This window comes from Dermacentor variabilis, chromosome 1 (assembly GCF_050947875.1).
Source record: "Dermacentor variabilis isolate Ectoservices chromosome 1, ASM5094787v1, whole genome shotgun sequence".
Taxonomy (NCBI): Eukaryota; Metazoa; Arthropoda; class Arachnida; order Ixodida; family Ixodidae; genus Dermacentor; species Dermacentor variabilis.
The window spans coordinates 189,506,032-189,524,881 of NC_134568.1; the positions used below are offsets into that span (position 1 = coordinate 189,506,032).

Sequence of the window (18,850 nt, forward strand, 5' to 3'; positions counted from 1 at the left end):
TGCATACCGCAATGCACAATTACCACACTTGTTTGCGACGCATGCGCTCGATTTCATTACGCGGGCACGCCGCTTCTGACACATTTGTGAGCTTTTGCACAACTGTTTACGTAGGTGCTTCAATGTATATTCAACTGTCTGTTCTGCTCTGTTCTACGTAGGTTACTGCTGAGAGAATGAGATTTCAAGACTCCATTCATCAATATTATGTGATAATAATTCAAGGGAGAAATTACAACTCAAAGTTAAATAAGTGAACCAAAATTAAATGAAGCTAACAGAGATGACAACATCGCAACGGAGAGTTCATTGACATCTGTCTATGACGCAACCCAAATAATATATACACTTTATAGTCCTTATAAATTGGTGCAAGAGTCCCCTATATCCACGTACTAAATAGGCGGCAGGCCCAAACACACGCCTCCGTTAAAGTTCCGCCCACAGTACAGAGCATAACCATTAAACTGCCGTGAACATGTCAAAAACTTCGTATGCGTAACAAATGCTGCGTAGTCGTATACTAAGCCTCCACAACCATTGATCGATAAAGCTGTCGCGTTGGTGGAATGCAAGCAATCGAACTGGCCATGGGAAACAAATAAAATAAATACATAATGGGTAATAATAATCCCCGCTGCCGATGGTGGCCTCTCTTCGCGGTTGCTAACATCGGCAGCGCCGAAGAGCCATCTTGACTGGCTGGTCACTGCTGATTTATCCTTGAAAACGCCTGTGATTCGGCGGCCCATCCGATTGGAAACCATTTCTGTCGCTTCGCTCATATTCGCTTTGCCCCGTCAACGTTCATCCTCAGCTTTCTTCTTCTTTCACTCCACAACTTTCCTCTCTCGCCTGCTGCAATGCATGAGTATGACTTGCTTTTGTTTCCGACATAACGTACAGACGCCATCGTACTCAGTCTCTGTCGAACATGCTACAATCCTGCGAAAACTGCCGAGCTAGCAAGTTGCACGATAGCTCAATGATTAGCGTGCCCCATTCCAATTGATTCACACTACTGCAGTGGTATCAGTTCAATAAGTGGTGGCCGAAGTTTCGTATCTTAGTACCATCTCCACTATGACGTCTGCTACACATGACTGCAAAAAAAGTGGCACTCGCCAACCTATTCTCTGGCGCCTCTTCTGGCCTCATTTTACGCGGCGTGCATTTTACGTGTATTAAATGTTAAACTGTCCACACAACAAAGAACAAGGGGCCGAATTCACAAAGTTTTCGTTCGTAACTGCTGTGTCCCCTTGGGTGACTCGGCGTCACTATTGACTGGCACCTGGGACCGAATTCACAAATATTTTCATTCGTGGGTCTTTGTACCATAGGCTGGTTGCCTTCGTTAATAATACGTACTGCATCGGAATTGACTGGAGTTTTCTCTTACGAAGATTTCTACCGTAAGAGACTTCTGCGAATACGGACTCTGCTTATAAGATATTTAAAACATTAGATATTATTAGAGAACAAACGGGGATAGCCGATATTCTAATTGACATTAACAGAAAGAAATTGAGCTGGGAAAGTCAAGTAATGCGTAGGTTAGGTAACCGGTGGACCGTTAGGGTTACAGAAAGGGTGCCAAGAGAAGGGAAACACAGTCGAGGGCGGCAGAAGACTAGGTGAGGTGATGAAATTAAGAAATCCGCAGGCGCAAGGTTAGAATCGGTTGGCGAACCACAGGGGTAATTGGTCATCGGAGAGAGAGGCCTTCGTCCTGCCGTGGACTTAAAATAGGTAGATGATGATGATGACCACAAGCTCATTAATCTGAGGGGTCGCAAGAGCAAGCGAAGATCCCGAACTTTGCCTAACTCTGGCCTTCCTGCATAGCACTCCATTTCTCCTAACTTGCGCACAAGATATGCCTTGTGGACGGGCTAGCTGAAATCAGAGCGCTGGATGATATATTTGGTCGGATAACCAAATCTGCCGGAGATACTTCCGTTTTGAGTGTTTATGATAGCCTCAACCCTAAACTCGGTTACCATATACAACCGACATCGAAGCATTCAATAGAACAGCACAATGTTTGACAAGTTCGCAGGTAGCTTTTTACTACTAATGTTGTCATACAAACATGCAACGAGATAGATTGGACATATTTAAGACATAAAGAAATGAAAACCGATTAATAGCGCATTTTTACTACAGAGATTTGTTTCCAGCCCAGGCTCGGTATGCTCAAAAAAGTACTTAAGCTGGAACTATACGTAAGAGGAGATGCCAACAGACTGCGTTATGGGACATATATCATTAGCGAAGGCGACCCGCCAATGGCAAAGGGCACTTATATGTGAACAAAGAGCTTCGTGAATTAGGCGATTGCTTTCTTGCTCCCAATTAGGCAGATCGAGCGAGGCGCTATCATATAGGATCTTGCCAAATTTGGTCGTCATGACAGCGGCAATGCTGGCGTTTCCAGTGGTGCAGACGGCGATATAGCTGCTTTTGCACAATTCATATCTTACGCCGGCTGTTTATTCAATCGTCCCGTCGTCCTATCAGCGTCCGCTTACAAAACAAATAAAAAAGTCGCGGTCTACCTTTTCACTCATATCATCATCACTCGGCACGGCGTTTCAACATGTGAGCGTAAAAAAAATAAAGAAAGAATTCATGAATTGGATTCAACAGTTCGACAAAAGCATCATGAACCAACGGCGATGAAGGCGGCCGGTTGAAGGGCAGGAATGGGGGGTGCGCCTGTACAGCTCCCAATTCCGGGGCCGCGCATTTGGTCGAATGGACGCAGTGGCAGCAGGCAAACACACCGCGGGAGCTCAGTGGATCTGGAATACTTGCAGCCGAGCACGAGGCCACGCGTTCGGTGGCCGGTAGACTAGGGCAGTCAACGAACATCACGCGATAGGGACGTAACGCAGAAATGCTCGTGTATAGAGCCGTGCGCGTTAAGGAGCCCCGGGAAGCCAGAATTAATCCCCTATGGCATGCCTCATAGCTCGTGTGCTCCTTTGGGACGTTGAAGTAAATAAATAAATAAGTAAAAAGTTACTGGTGACGGCATGCACACCCCTCCTTGTCCCCACAGCCCCTCAATCTCTGTGCGTCTAAACTGTTTAGGTTCAACACCGCGGGGGCGTTGAGGCCAGTGCTCACGCCACTGTACGCCTGCGAATTAATCGAACGCCGATTAAGCGGGCGCCGGAGCGGCTAACGCCCCGAGCCGCCGTGTAGCACATGCAGTGGCACACGCGTGGGGCGGGTGCACGCGCCGCCACCTTCCAATTATGCACTCGCCCGCGTAGGCCCAGACCGGCGGAGACTCCAATCCACTGCACATGCATGCGCCTCGAATGTGCGTTCGCAGCGGACACGATCTCACGTCACATAGCTCGGCAACGAATGGGGACTCGGGAAGTGGCGCCGATATGCATCTGCTAGTGCCAGCCCGCCAATGACGAGCGAGGGCCTCGGGCGCGCAACGTTTACTGGCAAGGCGCCGCGCTATCTGGTCCAAAGATAGGCCGCGAACTAGGAGGCCATTTCCTCGAAGACGCCAAGTTTAGCAATAACCAGAACGGGAGAACGCGAGGCCGAGGCGCTTTCCCGCTCCGGCAAGTACCAAGGACGCTGGGGCCACCCCAAGCGTATGGATCAAATCTTAACCACGTGGTCACCTATAAACAAGATCGCGTAGATTGGCCTCCATTCTACTGCTTCCTGGAGACTCGGCTGTAATGGCGCGATGCGCTTATTTGAGCTCTTTTCTGTTTTCGCCTCTTGCATAAAAATAATTAAAGGGAGTGCCAGAGGCGCGAGCATGGTCACACCTGAATTAATGGGTGTGCCGAGAACCATCGCCTCGTTCAGGGAACGCGCGCATTGCTGCAAGCGAAATAAGCAAACACAAGAAACGAGCCGTGATCTCCGCGGTGTGTTAAGACGTTTGAGGAACTCACGGCTGACCGCGTTAGAATTGGCAGTCGCTCAATGAAAACTGCGAGCAGCCAAAGAAAATGTTTGTGCGTTTCCTTGACTTGCCTAAAACACTACCGCGTATTCTTGTCGCACGAAAACGAAGAAGAAAAAAGTGAAGTAAAATATCGCGATTCCTCCGGCTCTGAGCTTATTTTAGTGGAACCGCATGCAGGCTGTCATAAGCGTACACAGACATCTCTCAAGAACAACTACGTAGCGATACGCCAAAAGTCGTCTACGTAGGGGTATACAGTATTTTAACTGATGCGCCCTCTGAAGTACATGCACAAATGCCGCCAATCTCGGGGACTGCGTGGCGCACAGAGCCTCGCACAAATTGCGAAGCGTTAATGTTGCTCCATAGCTGCAGGAAAGTAAGCGCGTGCAGTTCCAAACTGCACATCGCCGCTGGGGTTTGCAATTAAAGTTTCGAGCTTTTAACAGCTGTTGTAGGGAAACTTCCAGTGCCGTTAATGTTTAAGAGTTATTCAGCCAAACAGCTCCCGAACACGAATCTGTTTGAATGTGCCGAGCGCCTCAAACTTGGACATTGATAAAACGGCCTATCACGGACCGGTACAAAGTCAGGATTCATTTTCCTCAATTATATTCCTTTCTTCATCATCCACTGCTCACGGTCGGCCAATGCGGATGATAACGTGACCGGTGCCTTGGGCGGACCACTGACGGAACGCGCAAAGGACGGCATTGGAATGGAATCGTTACGTTATCCAGGCCATGAATGGCCAAGCACGCTGTTGCCAGCCAATCACGGGGTGTTATCATGTGTAAGTAGCTCTGCATAGTTTTGAACATGATTGGCCATTGGTTTGTAGCGGCAGCAGCATCGGCGTCCCCGGACCCGTTTGGTGACCCCGGACGTGATACTGCCATACGCTCTTGTGGTAGAGACGACCATGGACCAGACCGACGCTACGAGAGCTCAAGGCCAGAACCCTTCCGAGGAACGCGATGAGCCTTCCTGTTCCGCCATCGCTGTCCGCCTCCCACAGTACTGGGACCAGCATCCTTCGGCGTGGTTTCTTCAGGCCGAAGCGCAATTTCAAGTCGCTGCATGGTATCCGCTCTCAAGCCTCGAAGTTCCATTACGCCGTCGCAGCGCTCTCGCCCGCCGCCATTGAGGAGGTAACAGATTTGTTGAACTCCCCATTGTCTGCCGCCGCCTATGACGATCTCAAGGCAGCACTGCTACAGCGCACAGCAGCTTCACAACGTTCTCGCATCCAGCAGCTTCTGTCCGCTGAAGAACTCGGCGACCGACGCCCTAGTCAACTTCTTCGCCGAATGAGCCAGCTGCTCGGAAACAACGCGAGATCCATCGACGACACGCTGTTGCGCGAATTGTTTTTGCAACGGCTCCCGGCTAACGTGCAGATGGTCCTGGCGACAGCCTCTACCATGGACCTTACCGGACTTGCCGCTTTGGCCGACAAAGTCATGAAAGTAGCCACCCCAACCATCGCAGCCACGTCACCGTCTCTGGGTGACAATGCAACCCCATTGCAAACTCTTCCCTGCTCTTCCGCAGTGCAATCTCCGCTCGACTCCTTGTGTGAGCGCCTGGAACGCATCATCTGTGGAGCGAAACATCGCCGCACATCACGTCCGGGTCACCAAACTGTGGCGACGAGCGACCACGTAGACCTGTAAAGTCTCGGGCTCTCGCAGGAGAGGAATAACCGACACTCGATCTCTTAGCGTAGCATTCTTTTTAATCTCCTTCGGAACGCTAGCCCATGCCGGAGCGTGCCAGCCGCTCGAGCCTCGTGTAGACGCGAGCGTCTACGTCGTCTCTCGTGCGACGCCGATGCTGCTGCCACTACAGGTTAAAATGACACTAAAGGAAAATATTAAGTCGAACTAGATCGACACAGCGTTTATCTAGAAGGATGTGCTCGAGTTCAGAGAGAGAGAGAGAGGGGAGAGAGAGAGATTTTATTGCAGGAAAGGCAGAGAGGTCGACCTGAGCTGGTGCGCTCGAGTCTGGTATGCTCTGCACTGGGGAAGATGGAAGGGGAGAAAAAGTATTGGGATGGATGACGATGAGAAGAGGTGAGCAATTATGCACAATAGACCCTTGGGTTTAGGATACCAGATACGGTCACTTCAGTGTTGGCGGCCCGAGCGGGCGAAGGTGGTTATGTGAGAGAAAGCGATGCGACTCGCAGTGGCGGGACATAGCAGCCGCTCCCAGTGAGAGATGCCATAGTCTACAAGAAGCGGCGCCACGCCGAATTTCCATTTTCGTCATTTTCTCGGTTACAAGAGATCTGGGGCCCTATAACGTAAAACTATTCCAATATGTTTTTATTCCAATCTCCCGACGTCAAATATGCGTAACCGCCGACGCAAGCATCGGGCGGTGACCCGGAGGGTTTTCTCAACAGACCAATCAAACGCTCTCCTCATTTATAGGACGTCACTTTTGTTTGCTTTAAAAATGAATAACATTGCCTACGCTGAGCGGCTTGTCTTATGTAATTGGCTGACAAAAGGCGAGGAGCCCACTCAAGTGGAGAGGAATTCGATGGGGCCGAGCCAGTGCACTGAAAATCGATAACCGGATAGAAAGGGTGGTGCCGGCGTCTGCGATTAGTCCGCTTTCCCTTACTTGGCTTGACGTGGCTGGTCGAAAATCGCGGCGGCATGCAACGGAAGGGTAAGAATGCCGCTAAAACACATCCTCAGCAAAGAATAGTTGGCAGAACGAGGTCATAAACATGCCGAAAGGGCTCGATAACGTTACACGGCCACGCAAAAAGTTTTATTGTGCGCAAATAAACCCATGCTCTCCGGCAGGTGCAAGTAGCCAGTGCCCAAGCGATCGGCGGCAGCCATCTTTTATTCCTTTTCGAACGGGGTAGCCGGCGGCTATTCAGAAAAAAATCCAGTTTTGTTCAGCATATTAACGCATCTTTAACGCATACACGTAACGTTGACGCGGTGAGTTTTCGCGGTTAATGTGACGTCGCGTGACAGGCAGGACAAGTGGGTGTAGCCTGAAAACCTTTGACCAATAGCCAAGGGCTAATGGCGAAAAGGCGTTGAATCAGAAATAATTATTTTTCATTTGTTCGGTCCAGTCATGCATAATCAGTATGTACACGTCATATAAGATGGGGAGCTATCGCGGTTTTCGTGACGACCCTTGACAGACAGGCGAAGTAGGGGTGGTTCAAAATATTTTTGACCAATAGCGGAAGGCTGATTGCAGAATTGGAATAGAAAATTTTGGAATAGCTTTACGTTATAGCACCCCTGTTTCGTTACGAATGATGAAATCATTAATACAGAAGCCTAATTTTTCAACCTAGCTCGACTTAATATTTTCCTTTAGTGAACCTTTAGAGGTCGCTGGAGCTTTGCCAACGCCGCACGGTTCAAGCGAGAATGGGAATCAATGTAATGTGTATTTTTGCGCGAGTGTATTTTGTGTTTAACAAGATCGTGTAAAATTTTCACGTTAAATTCACACAACTTTTTTTAAGCGTGGTCTGTGATAAGCACTATGCTGATCGTCTCGTTATAGCACCAGTCTCTATCGTGAATTGCAGGCGCCCCAAATGCCGGCCAATCAGGAAATGCTCTTGCTTGACAAGTTTCGTGAACAAGAGCCCCGCGGTCGGATCCACAAAACTTTTCGTTCGTAAGCGTTCTTAAAGACTAGTTACTGATATCAGCCGTCGCAGATATAATGTACAACATCAGAATTGCCTGGAATCTTATCTTACTAACAATTTCAGCGTAAGAAATGCTTTGTGAATACAGGCCCAGACCCGTATGAGGGCAAGAACACAAAGTTATTGCGCTGATATTGCTCGCAAGAGTAAATTCTAGCCAACCCTGATGCTGGACAGTATTAGCGAAGGCCGCCGATCAATGCCAAAAATCACTTACGAACACAAAGCTTTGTGAATTCAGCGCCCAGTTATTTCGGCACCGAGGCCCGTATCCACACAATTTCTTTAACGCCAGACAGTTTTTTGATTCGCTGGCATTATAGGGCGCTCGCGCATCTGAGAGCGATCGGTGTGATAGCGAGACGATCGACGCAGTAACGGTCAATCCCGGACGGCGCGCATACGTAAAGGGATCTGCATCACGAGAAAATCTTATGCCAGAGAGAGAGAGAGAGAGAGAGAGAGAGAGAGAGAGAAGTCATAAGGGAAAGGTAGGAAGGTCGCTGGCAGCGCCGGCAGTCACAGACGAAATGGCGCCACGCATTTGCAATGCCAGCCTGCTTGTTTGTCGTCTACTGCCCATACTCATCGAAACTACAGTGTAGAAAGTGTAATTTTCATTCTACACTACAGCTATAATAAATGGCTTCGTGTAGGTGGGCGGAGTTGCACCTTTCTACACCAAGTAAAAAGAATGGCGACTTCCTACACTAACAATACTCGTGCAGCCAGTGTATATAGGTAAAAAAGAAATAGCCCTACTGTGGCAGATACTACCGGTAACCATAATAGCCACATTAACTGCCACAACATGGCAGCGTCCATAGAGCGTCGACCACCCACTTCGATCCGAATTCGCGCTTGTTACTGGCTCTCCACCCTGTCAGCCAGAAACAAGCGGCAAAATCAGTCATCGCTAAGTGTCAACTCAAGCTGAGGTCAAATCAGTAGGTATGTTTTGTCGTAATTATTCAGATCGAGTGTTTGTTTTCACGCTGCTGGGACGACAGACACGGCACCATGGATGCCGTAAAACTGGTTTAATTTCTAGTTAGCAGATGGCGCCACAGCATTAGACTTGGTCATGCGTTGACGATGCGGAACGGTATAAAAGCCTAATTAATTGTTCACTGCATCATTAACTTAATACCCCGCTCTAGCATGGTACGTGATGAGGGTAGTGAGGAAACGGCAAGTGTAGACGCCGAGCAGACACTGTGGCGCAGGTGAATATTTATAAGGGCATTTGCCCGTACAACTTGCTAAGGAGGCTGCAAGGTAACTGCACGGAAAGCGTACAGATAAAGCGAAGTCCTGCTGTCGCATGCATGTAAACGAAACTTATGGTTACGACGTCAAAACATATTCTGCGTCAATCCACCAACCGTGGAGCGTGTAACAGGATGGCAAGCAGACGCTGGGCAGACGACCTGGCGAAGATGAGCACATCTCGAGGGGCGTTCGGCCTTCCTATTGGCTAATAATTCGTGTAAGTTCCACAATGCTGCAATCAGTGTGTGAGATGGAGTGTAGATAGGAACATACAGAGATAGCTACTTGGCTCCTGGATAGTGCGTGAAGTACCCTAAGAATGCGAACGCATTAAAACGTTTGCTCATATTACGACCAAAGATCCAATGGGCAGTGCTCTGTTTCAGGTGGAATGCTTTTGGGACACAACGTACGTACGTACGTACGTACGTACGTACGTACGTACGTACGTACGTACGTTCGTTCGTTCGTTCGTTCGTTCGTTCGTTCGTTCGTTCGTTCGTTCGTTCGTTCGTTCGTTCGTTCGTTCGTTCGTTCGTTCGTTCGTTCGTTCGTTCGTTCGTTCGCTCGCTCGCTCGCTCGCTCGCTCGCTTATTCATTCTTGCAAATTCTTGCAACAGCGCGACGCCTCGTCTCACGCCTACTGCTGAACCTCATGAATATGAAAACACTAAGCTACGCAATTCAGTGCTATTAGAGACTGCTTGCACCAGCCGAGAAGAAAGAGAGAAATACAAAGAGATGGGTCTGAGTTAGTGCGCTGTAATCTGCTACTCTGCACTGAGGGACGCAAGAGGAGGAACAAAACAGTAACGAATGATGACAGTGACAAAGAACAATGGTGTTCGGTCGAACCGTATGCTGGCGGCATTTCTAAAGTAACGGGTCCAGTCCCGCATGGCGTTTAAAGATTGCAACGTAGGCTGTATACTGACGTTGTTGCTCATTTTGTGTGAGACCAGGGACCCAAACAGTGTCCTCCGACAACGGTCCGGTGTTCATGTTTTCCATAGGCCAGCGCCTGCGCCTGCCGCGATTATACGCAGGGCAGACAAAATATGTGCGGTCCGAGAAGCGATCCCCGCGGCCACACGGAAGAACGGTGGACAGAAGGCAACTGTGTCAAGGTCAGCGCAGTGCGAGGACGACAGCAAAGAATGAGAATCAAAAACCGTCGCTTCTTTGGATCGAACGTTCAAGGTGTGCCGCTGGTCTACGTTGTAGCGCCGGCTGTCACGCCAGCGCTTGGGATTCACGAAGCGCGGGCACGGAGACGATAATTGGGGCCGCCAGCGGACGCGCCCTGACTGCGCCGAGATGGGCGGCTGGCGCAACAGCACAGCCGGAGCGGCGAACCAGCACGGAAATCGGGCCGCACGTGCGAGCCGCAGGCCCGGCGGCTGCCGCGAACCGCGGCAGTTGACGTCGATAGCCGCCGGAGCGGCCGCTTATCGCTTCACCGCGAATGAGCACTGCGTGGCTCTTAGCGAGCCAACCCTGGGATTCTCGGCTGCTGGGGGATGCTGTACGCAAGAGAGCGCGGAATGCGGGGTGTGGCCCGGCGAGGCGGCCGCGCGCGGACGCGCAGCACAGGAGCTGCCCCGTGTTTCGAGGGCGCGCCGCCTAAAAGCCTGCCGAAACGCGCCAGGCGGCGCGAACTCTTGTCAAGACGACGCATATAAACAAAATAAAGCGTATATTTTACGCGAGGACGCGAAACCTGATGACAGAATCGACAGGGCTACTAAGCCGAAGCATCTTCACTCAGTGGTGGATGCAAAATGCAGCACGGAAAGAGAGGCGACCATTTCATCCATCTTTTCTGTCCAGTGCAGAGGTTTCAGTTAACCGTATACCGCCAGCCCGGGCTGAACCGTCACGTGCATTTCCCTATCCACGTTATATCCGATTTGTGCTTTCGCCCGCACGTGATCAGACGACGTATGCTGAAGCCGTTAAACGCATTTGACTCTAACACGTTTGGTTTTAAGCCAGCAATCCTGCGGAAAGAAGCTTGTACGGCTTGCATCGTCCTGGACTGCACTGATGCAGGGTAGCCCCTGCATGTATATAGCTTCGTTCGCCCGCGGTGCGTGAATTCTGGCCCGGCTGCGAAGCCCCCTCTGCATTCATACGAACGCTGTCTGGGCACAGGGCCCGTATTCACAAAGCTTCTATTACGTTCAGTGCCACGCAGGGAAGGGAATATTTAATACTGTCCGCGATGTGCCACTGGCGCAGCGATCGCGCATATAGTTATTAGGGCGTTGGCTACCAAGACTGCTCGGGGCTACTTGATTGCATTGCCAACAAAGAAAGGTTTTACGCTGCACTAGAAACTAAACATCGAGTCAATCTAGAATGTGTAGCAAACTTTTTTAATATAAGAAAACGGACTAGATATGTGAAACTAGCTTGAAATTCGTTATAATGCGCTGACGTCATTGACGCCGAAGTTCTGGCCCGAATTTAAGGGAAGGGTCGGCCGCCATTTTCTACCCCGATGATCGACCCATCTTTTGCCAAAAGATATTATGCAAATCCAACGCTGATCTGCGTGAAGCGAAGCTTCCGTCAAGTGGTCGCAATCGAGTGCTTATATATGTGCCCCATTTAATACCTTCGTCTTTGACACAGAGGAGACTGGCGCGCCAGCGCTCTCGCGCACCCGCGCTGAGCAACGCGACACGTGCAGCGATCGTCTCGAGGAGCCACACGGCTGGCGCGATTGAGGTTCGATAGCCGCCGCACATATTAGGTGAACTTGCATCGTCAAATCTGCCGCTATTCATTCTACTCATGAGGGTGTGTGTGTTTTTCAAGGAAAGCCACTCGAACCGAAATATCAGCGTCATCGCGAATGAATTGCACTGAAGTTGTGAATATAGGAAAGGGAAAAGAAAAAAAAAGGCGATCGTGTCCTAATGGATAGATCGTCGGTCTGCTGTGCTGAGAAACCGATGTTCGATCCCACAATTGGGCACGTGATTGATTTTCTCCTTCCTTTCTTTTAACGTGTGAGCTAATATAAGACAGCAGCAGCACTCAAGGAGCCGCCACGGTCAGTAAAGTCCCGCAGGTTTCCCAAAGAAAGCTTCGCCTCATAGCTGCAACACTAGTCTGCCGGTCACATCGGTCCAGTGCTTTTTTTTTTTCGTTCAGGGTCGTATTAAAGATGAAAAGCGGAAAAATATCGCCAAGTGGTCAGTATGCAGACGGGGGTATAGTTTGCCTGACAGCGATCATCGTTCTCGCAAGTAACGCGATGTAGGCGGCCGGTGCTCGCGCTCAACGATGTTCACTACAAGGTCCGCAAATGCTTTTTTCTTTTTTTCAGCAATCCCTAACATCTCGCTTAAGCTTACACTGTGAGTACATACCGAACGGTCGAGGGATGTATGTCATTCATGCACAATGCTAAGTTCGCATATACTATACTGCCTGTAGGAAGACAAGCGCAAACGTTTCCGCGTCCCATTCGATCAGCTAGGACCCATGCTGCCACTGGCCAATGGCCAAGAGTGTCCGCCACTGCACACGCCAACCCTCAAGTTGTAATATCTGAGAGAACAAACGGCCGCCGGTCCGAGCGTCCAAGTGGCCTCAGCCCACTGGCGCTTAACTGAATCGCCAGACACCACCGTGCACTACAGCGGCGTCATTTGGGAAGCCGCCACCCAACTCCCCCCGCCCTTTTTTTCCCCCTTCCTCCCCTCGCATGGCCAACGAGGCTTTGTGGAGTAGCGGTGGCAGCAGTTGCCGCCGTAGCGCGCGCGCGCCGTGCTTATCGCCGCCGACAATCGGCGCGCTCGCTGGTTCAACGTCAGCGCAGCGGCGGCGGCAGCGATAGCCAACGGGGAGCGGGAGTAACAGACACGTGGGCTTTCTTTCGCTCACATTGTTGCCCGCTTATCGCAGCCGGCAACCGAGAGAGCAGATACCGGAGAGGAAAAACTGCCGCGCAGACCGGTATCGCCAGCGCAGCCACCACGCGTGCCGAGCAGGAAATGGCCCCGCCCGCGAGATGCCGGCGCAGATAGCGCTGCCGCTCTCGGCCGCCGCCGCCGAGTCGCCCTCGGGGGAGGAGAGAGCCGGCGACGACTTTCGCTCGGCACGCTCCTCCGTTACTCGCTCGCCACGTTCTTCTTTTTTTTTTTTCTCACTATTTTGTGCCTCGTTTCTCTCGCCGTCATATCGTCCTTCTTTTTCCGGCATCCTGTTGACTGCGATGCAGACGTCCCTTACGATTCGACAGTGACTATACCGCTTGATGCGGCTCGTGCGAACGGGAATTGCGAAACGAACGCGGGAAGATAAATAAATAAAAATAACGAACGAACGAAAGGACGCATGGATTTCCCCATTCGTCTATATCTGGCGACTTACACGTGCAGGGTGAGAGTGCCGTCTGTGAAAGAAGCCACTAGTGCACGTCTGTTCGATGTGCTTTTTATAATGTTTATTCTTATTAGTTAAATGCAGAAACATGGGAAAGAACATTTTTAAAGCCCGAACATGCAGCAAACAAGCTGTCGTCTTCAAGTTCATCATGACTGAATACCCCTTTTCACTACAGCTCAATATAGCACGAAATACTGGCTCATTCACGAGTTATACTCACCCAGTTCGAAGGACGATTTCACAAAGCTGCACGCACAAATCGTTGGTCGCCGTTCATGTCGTCCGCTTCTTGGACAATCCCTCGTTGCGGGTAGGCGCCAATGTCCGGGATCATATATCGTCGTCGGTATTCGTCGGCTGGCTGTCTTCGCTAACATGTTTGCTATGTCCTTCGCCGGCTTGCTCTTATAGCAACTGCTATAGCGTTCGAGTTGCTTTGCGAGTACATGCTCGCTGTACTTCAAGATATCTGCACATTACAGTAAGGCAGGTCTGAAAGTAATACAGGCTTTCATTACTTCCGTCCTATTCCGAAAACGATTTACCTCGATGTATCTGTCGCCTGCTGCCAAGTAGTCGTCTGTCGAAACCTACTCTCTCGCAGTTGGATAATACAGGTATACGATGGTGTAGTACCGTTCAGCATGTTTCAAAGAGGTTTCAGCTGCTGCTGTTCTGATTTAGACCGTTTTCCTTCGCGTGCGCCCATGGTAAATTACGAGGGAGCGGCCGCACTTCCTTCACCGCCATAAGTGTAGGCTAGCCTTAGGAGCCTGGGGCATTTTCTCGCAATCAAATGGCACACGCTAATAGCAGACGGTGCCCTCTTGTTTTTCCTTGTCCATCTCGCCGCTATCGGCTGGCAAGGTTATCCCAAAAATAAAGCACGCGAACAAAAAAAAAAAAATCACCGCAATGGAAGCATGAAGGTTGATGGATGCAAGCACGCAAACTGGCGATGCTAATTTGAATACGACGCTCGACGGAAGCTAGACTCGCGGCCACGCGCGTCAACCTATCTGCGGTCGGATGATGCCTGACCTACAAAAAACGAAACTCCGCGAGTACAGCCGTCGTTCGTGCTGTGGCCAATGCAGCAGCGAACGAGGCGACCATCAAGGTCGCACTATATACGTGACCGAGTCATGTCGAACCTGGAGACGAAATAATAATTCAGTGAGAGAATAAACTATATTACGGAGACCAAGCTATTCATGTCTGAAGGTGGGCGGCCACCATATTCCAGGTAGCCGTGGGCCTGTGCTGACAGCCGATTCTCCCTTTTTAAAAAAGAAAAGTAGAAAAAAAATAGTATGTGCGCCATCACTGCTCGCCGGTGTCTCTTCTTAACACAGCGTCTTAACTTATAGACCGTTCTGTGGATATCTTCCCAGTGAGTGTATGGTGCTTTAAGGAAAATTAACGAAGTATACATCATTTCCCAGGAGGGGAAACTTACGCAAGCTTGATGTAGGCATTACTGCCTCAGAATGTTTCATGATGTCAGGGCTTCGCTACTTGAAAGAAGCGATTCAAAGCCCTCCTCTCAGCGTTCCTTCGCCTACGATATACGCCGGCGTCGCAGTTAACAATGATGTTTCTTTCAAGGCTGAGGACACCTCACACTGCGTCGGTGGTATGCGCTGTTTGTCTGGTGTATTATTTAATAGATAGATACTGGGGGGCTGGCTAGTTGGTGATCGACGATGCTGGTGAATCTGTGTACTTCGTAAAAATAATAATAAGACGTTTACACACACACACACACACACACACACACACACACACACACACACACACACATGAATGATGAGGACATACACGGCCGCCTGTGTACATGTTAATCATTCATGTATGTGTGAACGTATTTAGAAGTGCGCAGATTCACCCAAATTATGGTATATGGGGTGATCATCTTTAAATTTTACGGAATTTTTGAAGATCGCCTGTTGCAGAAAAGATAATTCTAGTCCTTGAGTTGAATTACACAGAAAGGTGGCCATTACTCGCACGAGAAACCAAAACACATTTTCAACTAATTAAGAAATATTCGCTAATTACCTTTTTAATTAAGTATTTTACGGAACATGTTGCAATTTGCAAATTCTGGCCGGGGAGTTATATATATATATATATATCATAAGAAGCCTACAATGACACCAAGGACACCACAGGGGAAATTATCTGGAGTGCTTAATAGAATTCAAGAAATTATAAATAAATGAAAGTGGATGAATAAACAACTAGCCGCAGGTGTGATACGAATCCCCGTCTTCGCGTATATATATATATATATATATTCTTTCACAGCAGGCGACTAAGCTATATACTGATCCCTTATATGTGTATGCCTTCAATCATGCCCGCCCCATAAATATTCTCTATCCAGCGAAGACTGCGAATACCAGGCTACAGTTGAGCAGTGAGCACCAGGCGGCCAGAAGCTTGTGGCCACAAAGCAGCTTCTGGCCAGCAGAGTCGAGCAGCGCTCACGAGCCGAGGCGGCGGCAACGAGCGAGAAAGTGCGCGCCGCGCAACCATCCCGCAACCACTTCGGTGGGTCGTCTGCTCCCGCACAAGGATCGCGGAGAGAAGAGCACAGGCGCGCAGATTGAAACGTAATCCCCGCTTGTCTGCCGCCCTGCAATCCATCTTGAGGCGGCAGCGCCCGAAACTGTACACTGACACGTGCACGTGTTTTCGCTCTGCATACTGCGCGCACTCGCGCCCTGCTGGTCGGAGGCGCTGACGTTTTCATCGTGCCCGGCCGGGCGATTTTCCAGGCCAGTGACGCTTCACTGCCGCGGCCAGCGGTTGAACGGCGGTCCGGTCTCGCTGACCCAGTATCGCGCTCCTTTCGACGCAACCGTCGACGATTCCGCCTCCCCGGACATGCGACGTCGCCTAAGAATAAATCAATAAACGACATGCGCGTACACGCTACAGAGGCCGGCGCCCGAAAGCATGCGTGGCGACCACCCCGGGGGGTCCATCGCGAACCAGTTTGTCGCGCCAGCGCGAACGCATGCCGAACACGACGGGCGCCTCGCGGAGAACGCAAGCGCGTCCTTCACTCACAGCCAGTCTCGCGCGGTGTCCGAAGGCACACACTGGCTGCAGCGCTTTTGAACGGGGCCTCGGGAGCGGAAGCGCGCACTTAGCACGACATTCCATGCGTGGAGCACAAGGCGCGTCAGGGATAATACTATAGGTCCCGTATTCAGGAAAATTTTCTTACCTCCAATGAGAGCGTCTGCACATCTGGCCGCATGACCAACACGGGCCCTGCTCTTTAACGTAACAGGCTTGACATGCTATACGTACTTGACGGTAGGGGGATAAAATGCAAGCACTAAGCCTGCGTTACAGTGAAGTATAGGCAACGCCAGCCTTTCTTTAAAATTTCTTTTTAGGTCATAAACGTCGAAACATCCGTTCTGCCTATAATTTGCAGTGCAAGCTGGCGAGCTTTGAATATTCCTTGCTATTCCCAACGTGTGACCACAAGCCACGCGCTTAGCACAAAGGCACGCATTAACTACGATAAAACAACTCAATGTACCTGTTTCGTCTCCACTGTGACTTCATTACCGCATTTTGTACCTGCCTATAATAAACAGTTATGTAGGTTTAGCGCACAACCTTCTCATACACACTGTACCAAATGCTGCTCGCGATGCGGTATGATGCGGTTGACTTGTAAATGCGGATCATACATCTCGAGCACTCTCCGTGGCCTTCGAAGCTAGGTGGAGTTGACGCAAGCGCCCGTTTCGTTCGAAGGCATGCTCATGCGTTTTAGCGCCGCTATCATGCTAATTTCCCAAGCGGCGAGAGAAGGGCGCTCTCGTGGACTTGTTCTGTGCCCCGCGCGCCTTCGTTCTTGAAACGGACTCCAGCGCCAAGCGCAACAAAGCCTTTCTTCTCGAGGAAAGAAGGAAACTCGCAGAGAGCAGCTGGGGCGAGCCGGCCATGCGAGGCGATAGTGCGGCGGCGATTGCATGCCGTTCTTCTTCGCCGATCGCGCGGTTCACACAATGGAAATCGGCGACTCACCTTGGATGCTTATCGCGCAGCCGGGTCCCGCAGTGAGCCATGACCGGCGCGAGCGATGCTATCGCGCCGACCGCCGCGATGGCACACGGCCTTCCCGAGCGGCACTGGGCGTTCTCACAGGCGGACACGCGCAGGGAGGCCTCCCCTTCGCCGGAGAGCGGGGCGACCGGCTGGCGTCGCCGGCGCAACGCTGACCAGAGACATTTTCCGGGGATGCGTGCGCGTCTCGTAATGAGGGCCTGCTCGAAGCATACGCTGCTCGGAAGGCTGTCTCGAGCAACCGCGGTCAGGGCTCGTGTCCACAAAAGTTATTGCTCGCTAGTGGTGTTCGCAGGAGCATGCGTTGACCTTATCGTAATAGACGAACATGCCCCCAAGTGGTCAGTCAACAATGCGGAGACCTGTTAGCGAAAATTCACGAACCTTGTTTTAATTTGTGAAAATTTGTTTGTAATGGTTGGACGCCTTCGCTAATATATGTCCGTTGCCGTGATTGACTGGCGACTGTCATTACGAAGCACGTTACAACACGAAGTGTTCTGTGAATAAATAACCCTTATTTGCACCGCGTGTTCGCTTCTCCCCGCGTAGAGACGTCTAGCGCTTGCATACAGGCACCGTAGATTTTCTCGCAGGGCGCCAAATGCCAGCGCGGCGACAAGGGACACGATTCTGAAGCAATGCGCACTTCGTCTGTGGTCAGAGCTACGCTCAGACCCCGTTATCAATGGCATCAGCCGGTGTGAACAGTGAATGATAAGAGGGGCACAGAATCGTGCGGAAGACATCACTACAAAATTGCGGCCAGAATGCAAGCATTCCTGGGTGCACGCAGTTCGTACAGACAAGACCGAGTAGTAAGCGACTTTTAAAGGAAGGAAACTGAAAAGTGCAGCGCCGTAACTGTCTCTCGCTGTGAGGACACAACAGCACTTCACAGGAGAGGCGTAGGGGTAATAAACGAAGAGGAAGCAGGCCTCCCCAGTCGAGCGGCAAGGCCGACCACCCGAAGAAAAAAAAAAGGACACGACCGAGCGAGGTGGCACGCGAGTCCAAGCAGGCGAGAAGTAAGCATTTTCGAGCTGTCCGGAGACATAAATGAAACATTCATGACGTAGTAATGAAAGTCGGAGCAGGTATTCGAAGATCTGCTACACGCGGAAGCAAGGCAGATCGTGCGAGAGTCGCTGGTAACGGGAACTTGCGGCCGTTGTGAAATCGGCGCGACTGATAAGAGCGCGTATACACAGACGCCGTAGGCGAGCTCACAAACACGTCGCGTCGACACGGCATGCCGGAGTACCAGCATCCGACGACGACGTGGGTCAACATATTTCAAGCAAGAGGAATCGCGGAACGCCAAGAGCGGCTCCCGGAACAGCAGCCGCAGATAACGACACCAATGTTCAGGGATACGATGCCACCACTGCAGCGTATATCTCCTGTTTGGTAGCGTGCCTCTC

The 18,850-nt window shown here is 50.7% G+C and overlaps 1 protein-coding gene across 2 annotated transcripts in view; it reads right to left on the reverse strand.

Moving 5' to 3' along the window:
- LOC142589992 (zinc finger protein ush-like) overlaps positions 1 to 18,850 on the reverse strand; it is a 474,624-nt gene that overhangs the window by 246,664 nt on the left and 209,110 nt on the right. The window contains exon 1 of one of the 2 annotated variants that reach the window (XM_075701803.1): positions 17,388 to 17,495. The exons of the other annotated variant lie outside the window; for it this stretch is intronic. The gene's annotated coding sequence lies outside the window, so the exon portion shown is untranslated. Of the gene's footprint in view, positions 1 to 17,387; positions 17,496 to 18,850 lie in introns of those variants that run through there. 2 annotated transcript variants of the gene reach the window in all.